Source organism: Mustela lutreola, chromosome 10 (assembly GCF_030435805.1).
Source record: "Mustela lutreola isolate mMusLut2 chromosome 10, mMusLut2.pri, whole genome shotgun sequence".
Classification (NCBI taxonomy): domain Eukaryota; kingdom Metazoa; phylum Chordata; class Mammalia; order Carnivora; family Mustelidae; genus Mustela; species Mustela lutreola.
In genome coordinates this window covers 56,682,035-56,688,975 of record NC_081299.1, presented here as the reverse complement: position 1 = coordinate 56,688,975, position 6,941 = coordinate 56,682,035, and the positions used below count along the sequence as shown (strand labels likewise).

General features: G+C 37.1%; 1 non-coding gene across 1 annotated transcript; it reads left to right on the top strand.

Moving 5' to 3' along the window:
* Window positions 1-5,628: 5,628 nt before the first annotated feature.
* On the top strand, window positions 5,629-5,735 carry LOC131810638 (U6 spliceosomal RNA). Its single transcript, XR_009345639.1, has one exon. It is a non-coding gene; the product is annotated as a U6 spliceosomal RNA (small nuclear RNA).
* Window positions 5,736-6,941: the final 1,206 nt, after the last annotated feature.

Genomic DNA, 6,941 nt, shown 5'->3' with positions numbered 1-6,941 from the left:
TGGACACATTTTTAGAACATTTAAAAATAAATTACAGTTACTGGTGAAACACATAAGCCAGAGAAATACTGGGCAAGAGTGTGCCTCAAGCTACACAGCCCAAGGCTGGCAGGTATAAAAATAACGTATGTCTTCCATTTGGCTAAGTGAGGCTTTAGCAACTGGTAATTTTTGTATGTCATAGTCACTGTTAATTGTTGAATTATAACATCTGTCAAAAGTAGGGATATTTTCCTTAGAACACAGAGCAGAGGAAATTAGCTCTTCTCTAAGGCAGTACAAGGAACAGTATAACTGTGCCCACTGCCAAAAACAAAGATTCCCTCTCTCTGACCATTGTTTACAAACAGGAGGCCTCTTGAGTGGCTTCTGACTACTCTCATTAGACACCAGGTGGGGCTTTTGCAAATTCTTTGGATATACCAGGCAATGCCAACTTACATATATCCAAAAAAGGTCAAAACCTGGACAGTGTATGATTTAACAAGGTGCATATGATTTAACCAAGAATGTAGAAACTGTTCCAGTTCACAGACCAATATTTATGATGAACATGAATGCAAAATTTCTCACCAAAATACTAGCCAATAGGATCCAACAGTACATTAAAAGGATTATTCACCAGAACCAAATGGGATTTATTCCTGCAGGGGTAGTTCAACATTCGCAAATCAATAAATGTGGTACACTACACAAATAAAAGAAAAGACAAGAACCATATGGTCTTCTCAATAGATACAAAGATGCATTTGACAAAGTATAGTATCCTTTCCTAATTAAAATGACTCACAATGTAGGGATAGAGGGAACATAGCTCAATATCATAAAAGCCATATAAGAAAAGCCCACAGCAAATATAATTCTCAATGGGAAAAAACTGAGAGCCCTCCCCTAAGATCAGGAACATGGGGGGGATATTCACTATCACCATTGCTATTCAACGTAGTACTAAAAGTCCTAGTCGCAGCAATCAGACAACAAAAAGAAATAAAGGCACCCAAATCAGCAAAGAAGTCAAACTCTCACTCTTCACAGATGACATGATACCCAAAAGACTCTACCCCAAAATTTCTAGAACTCATATAGGAATTCAGCAAAGTGGTAGGATAAAAAATCAATGCATGGAAAAAATTTGCATTTCTATACACTAACAATGAGAGAGAAGAAAGAGAAATTAAGGAGTCAATCCCATTTACAACTGCACCTAAAACCAATAGACACCTAGGAATAAACCTAACCAAAGAGGGAAAGGATCTGTACTCTGAAAATATAGAATGCTCATGAAAGAAATTGAGGAAGACACACAAAAAAAGGAAAAATGTTCCATGGTCATGGATGAAAAGAACAAATACTGTTAAAATATCTATGCTACTTAGAACAATCTATAGATTCAAAGCAATCTCTATCAAAATACCATCACCTTTTTTCTCAATCTGGAACAAATAATCCTAAAATTTGCATGGAACCAGAAAAGACCCCAAATAGACAAAGGAATGTTGAAAAAGAAAACCAAGCCTGGTGGCATCACAATTCTGGACATCAAGTTTGATAACAAAGCTATACACATCAAGACAGTACAGTACTGGCACAAAAACAGACACACAGATCAATGGAACAGAATAAAGAATCCAGATATGGGCCCTCAATTCTATGGTCAGCTAATCTTTGACAAAGCAGGAAAGAACATCCAATGGAAAGAAGACAGTCTCTTCAACAAATGGTGTTGGGTAAATTGGACAGCCACATGCAGAAGAATGAAACTGGACCATTCCTTACAACATATATAAAAATAGACCCAAAATGGATGAAGGACCTAAATGTGAGACAGAAATCCATCAAAACCCTAGAGGAGAATACAAGCATCCTCTGTGACCTTGGCCACAGCAAATTCTTACTAGACACATCTCCAAAGGCAAGGGAAACAAAGACAAAAATAAACTGTTGGGACTTCATCTAGATAAAAAGTTTTTATACAGCAAAGGAAATGGTCAACAAAATAAAAAGACAACCAACAGAATGGGAGAAGATATTTGAAAATGATATATCAGACAAAAAACTAGTATCCAAAATCTAAAAAAAAAAAAAACCAAAAACTTATAAAACTCAAAATGCAAAGGACTAATAATCCAGTCAAGAAGGGCCAAATGTATCCCAATCTTCATAGCAGCAATGTCCACAATAGCCAAACTGTGGAAGGAGCCAAGATGCCCTTTAACAGCCAAATGGATTAAGAAGATGATGTTCATATATACAATGGAATATTACTCACCCATCAGAAAGGATGAATACCTAACTTTTGCATCAACATGGATGGGACTGGAGGAGATTATGCTGAGTGAAATAAGTCAAATGATAATTGAAAAAGTCAATTATCATATGGTTTCACTTACTTATGGAACATAAGGAATAACATAGAGGATATTAGGAGAAGGAAAGGAAAAGTGAAGGGGGGGGATCAGAGGGGGAGACAAACTATGAAAGGCTTTGGACTCTGAGAAACAAATTGAGGGTTTTAGAGGAGAGGGGGGACAGGAGCTGGGTGACTCTGGTGGTGGGTATTAAGGAGGGCACGTATTGCATGGAGCACTGGGTGTTTTACATAAACAATGAATCTTGAAACAGTACATCAAAAACTAATGATATGTTGTATGATGACTAATATAACACAGTAAAAGAAAGAAAAAATAATTATAAACACTGAATTAAAAAAAAGAAAAGAAAAAAAATGAGCAGAAGACATGAGCAGATATTTCTCCAAAGAAGACATATAGATGTCCAGGAGACACATGAAAAAATGTTCAACATCACTCAGCATCAGGAAAATACAAATCAAAACCACAATGAGTTACTACCTCACACCAGTCAGAATGGCTAAAATTAACGACTCAGGAAACAACAGATGTTGGCAAGGACATGAAGAACGGGGAACCCTCTTACATTGTTAGTGGGAATGCAACCTGGTGCACTGGAATACAGTATGGAGGTTCCTCAAAAAGTTAAAAATAGAACTACACTATAACCCAACAATTGCTCTACCCAGTATTTACCCCAAAGATACAAACATAGTGATCTGAAAGGGCACCTGAACTCCAATATTTATAGCAGCAATGTCCACAATAGCCAAACTATGGAAAGGGCCAAGATGTCCATCAACAGATGAAAGGATAACAAAGATGTGGTATATACATACAATGGAATACTACTCAGCCATCAAAAAATTGAAATCTTGGGATTCGCATTAATGTGCATGGAACTGGACAGTATTATGCCAAGTGAAATAAGTCAATCAGAGAAAGACAATGATCATATGATCTCATTTATAAGTGGAATTTAAGAAAGAAAACAGAGGATCATAGGGAAAGAGAGGAAAAAATAAAAAAAGATGAAATCAGAGAAGAAGACAAACCATAAGAAACTCTTAATCATGGAAACAAACTGAAGGGAAGCGGTCTGGAAGAATGGGGTACTTGGGTGATGGACATTAAGAAGGGCATGTGATGCGCTGAGCACTGGGTATTACATAAGACTGTTGAATCACTGACCTCCACCTCTGAAATTAAGTTAGTTAATTCAATTTAAGTTAAAAAAATTTGTAAATAAAATAGGAAAAACAAAAAACTGTTCCAGTTTAGCCTTGCCCCAGCTTAACTCCATTGAATTGTGTGTGGCTATAAGCACAATTCACACCTTTTCAGGACTCCAGTTTTCCCATCTCTCAAATTAAGACTGAACTAAGCCAATGGTTTCCAAACTGTAAGACCTTTAAAACACCAGAGCTTTGTGAGATTAAGAGTCACTTATGGTTTGTGTTTACAAAAAATAAAAAATTAAAAAAAAAAAAAACACCACAGCTTTTTCTCAACTGTCTTAGGAGTCATCTCTGAGGTAGTTGGTTGAACAAGAGCTAGTCCCTCACCTCTACTTCAATAAGCTCAGTTCATCTTTTATCTATTTTATATATTATTAGATATAGAAAGGTTCAATTAGAAAGGTGAGTGATTTGACAGCTAAAACATTTAGAAGATCCCAAAGGTCCCTGCAGAGGTCTGCTATGACATAGCAAAGAGGACCATGAAAAGGCTGGACCACTTGTCCTGTCTCATACGTGATTAGACAAGAAGGAGGGCTTATCCAGCCATAGCAACCTAGTTACAACCCTCAAACACAACTCTGCCAGTACCCTCACCCTTTAATTCCCCTTTCCTCACTGCTATTAATTCCTTCCCCGCTCCTCTGACCCTCTTCTGTTGTCCTTTCCATTCTATGTCCCATAAGGTTGCACACGCAGGACAAAGGCCTCTGTGCCACCCCATCCCATCTCTTTCATATCTAAAGACTTGAACCACTCATTCCCACATACATCATTTGCCTCCAGGCTGCCTTATGTTATTATCTCTAAGTCTTGTTTCTCTACCAAGAATATAAATTTCTTGGAGAGAGTAAACTGTATTCATTTTTGCATCCCAAGAGAGCACTGCACAGTGTTTGGTATATCATAGGATTCATGGGATTTGGGTATTTGAGTGACTAATTTGACTGAGTAATCAGACTTCAGAGAGTAGAAACAAAATCAGATCTCTGGGATCTTATAAAGTCCAGGACCAAATCAAACTCTTTCAGTACATACATACCCAAATTATCCACCTCCCCCCCCCATCCCTCTATCCATCTATCCAGGAAAAAATTATGGATCTTGGATTCACTATGGGCTTTTACTTTTTTCTTCTTTATTACCATATTTAATCAGTAACCAGAATTTGTCAATGTGAGACTTTTCGCTAAGCCACATTCAGAGAATCTATTCTGTATTTTCCATTCCAACTACCATTACTCCAGTTCAGGCCTTGTAATCAGGCTAGAATTACTGTTTAGCCTCCTAAGTTAACTTTCCTTTTCCAGTTTTGTTCCCTTCAAATCTATCCTTCATTGCTACCTCCAGACCAATCCCTTTAAAATACAAATATGACCATGTCATCCCTCTGCTGAAAGCAGTTCATTTGTTCTCCATAAATATAGATCAAACAAATTAGTAGGGCATGGGATGCCCTAGATAACCTGGCTTTTGTGTAATTCTCCAGCCTCAATGTTTGACACTGAATCAAGTCCTATATCTAGTAATACTAAACTGTTTTTACTTCCCAGTACCAACTGTTGGCTACTGTTGGATGTCTTTCTCCTTTTGCTCATTCTGTTGCCTCTGTGTGGTATACCCTGGACTCCTCTATCCCATTTCACTTGCACAACTCCTTCACATTCTTTAAGAGGCAACACTGGCCTCTCTTTTTCCAAGAAGGATTTTCTTAATCTCAAAATTTAATGAACTGGATGGTCTTTCAGCTACCATTATATTCTGAACATAGATCTAACTAAATGTTTGTCTAAACAAAATAAATACAAATGGAAGTCAAAGTATAAAATACATAAGTAAATAGACAGCACATATATAACTATATATGTGAAATATATAAATACAAATATAAGGCATGGTTAAGTGTCTTATATTTCTATAGTGCTTTACAGAGTATATTCATATTCATCATCTACTTTGAGCTTTATTTTGTGAGGAGATTAAAACAGGCATCATTTGTTTCACTTGCAGAATGACAAGAGATCAAATGAATGTCTGGAGTGCTCACCCGGGCTGCACATACACTAAAACTGGAGTAATAACTAAAAGATTAGCATGGTCCCCGCACAAGGATGACAAACAAATTTGTGAAGCATTCCATATTTTTGCTACCCCACAACCAGCAATTGCACTATGTGTGCTTACTCAAAAGATACAAATATAACGATCCTGCACCCCAAAGTTTATAGTAACAATGTCTATAATACCCAAACTATAGAAAGAACCAAGATGTCCTTTAACAAATGAATGAATAAAGAAGTGGTATATGTATACAATGGAAAATTACTCAGCCATCAGAAAGGATGAATACTTACAATTTACACCAGTGTGGGTGGAACTGGAGGGTATTATGTTAAGTGAAATAAGTCAATGAGATAAAGACAATTATCCTATGGTTTCACTCATATGTGGAATATAAGAAACAGTGCAAACGATCATAAGGGAAGGGAGGGAAAACTGGCATGATTCCCTGCCCTCCTTCTTTTTAATTTTTTTTCACAGTTATCTTTGGATCATGCCCAGAAATGAAGGATTGAGAGGGTGTGTTTGTAGCATATGGTTTTGCAATAGGGGTAGGGATGTGTGTGTGTGTGTGTGTGTTTGTGCATGTGTGTGTTCCTGAAAAATAATGTGAATCAAATGCTGTTAAATCAAATCCCATTTTAAACGCTTGAAAGAAGCTTTATGTTCAAAGAATTCCCCTAGGAAATTATTTTATGAAGGAAAAATTCACTCCCTCCTCCCCAATTTGTCAGCATATTTGGTTTTTAAGATAAATTTCTTAATTGGTACATTCTAAATACATGTTAAAAAATATCTATGGATTCCCTATCATTTACCAAACATCTGTTGGTGCTGAGGATATAATACCTCAAGGAGCTTACAGTCTACTGGATGAGAGGTAGTGAACCATAATTACACAAATAACCAATCATTATTTACAAGTTAGTGTTATATGTGCTACAAGAGATGTACCAGGCACTCAGGCAGGGTGACAGGGGTAACAGGTGACAGCCTGGTGGGGGTAACAGATGAGGCAAGGAGCCATGATGCAGAGGGAGGTGGTAGAGTAGAGAATAGTAAGATTTGAGCCTAGAAATGTAATTAGGAATCAGATCTTAGCTTGGGATACAACTATAATGAAATGGAATTGAGTCAAACCTTCCCACATGAGAGGAGGTAGTCCTTGATACTTAACTATGTCTCTAGCTTTCCCCTTCTCCATTTACTGTGCCTAACTAATGCAATTCTGGGAAAAGGAATAATGTAAGTCCTACTCTTGCAGATAGTTCTATTACCTAAGTCTTTAGCC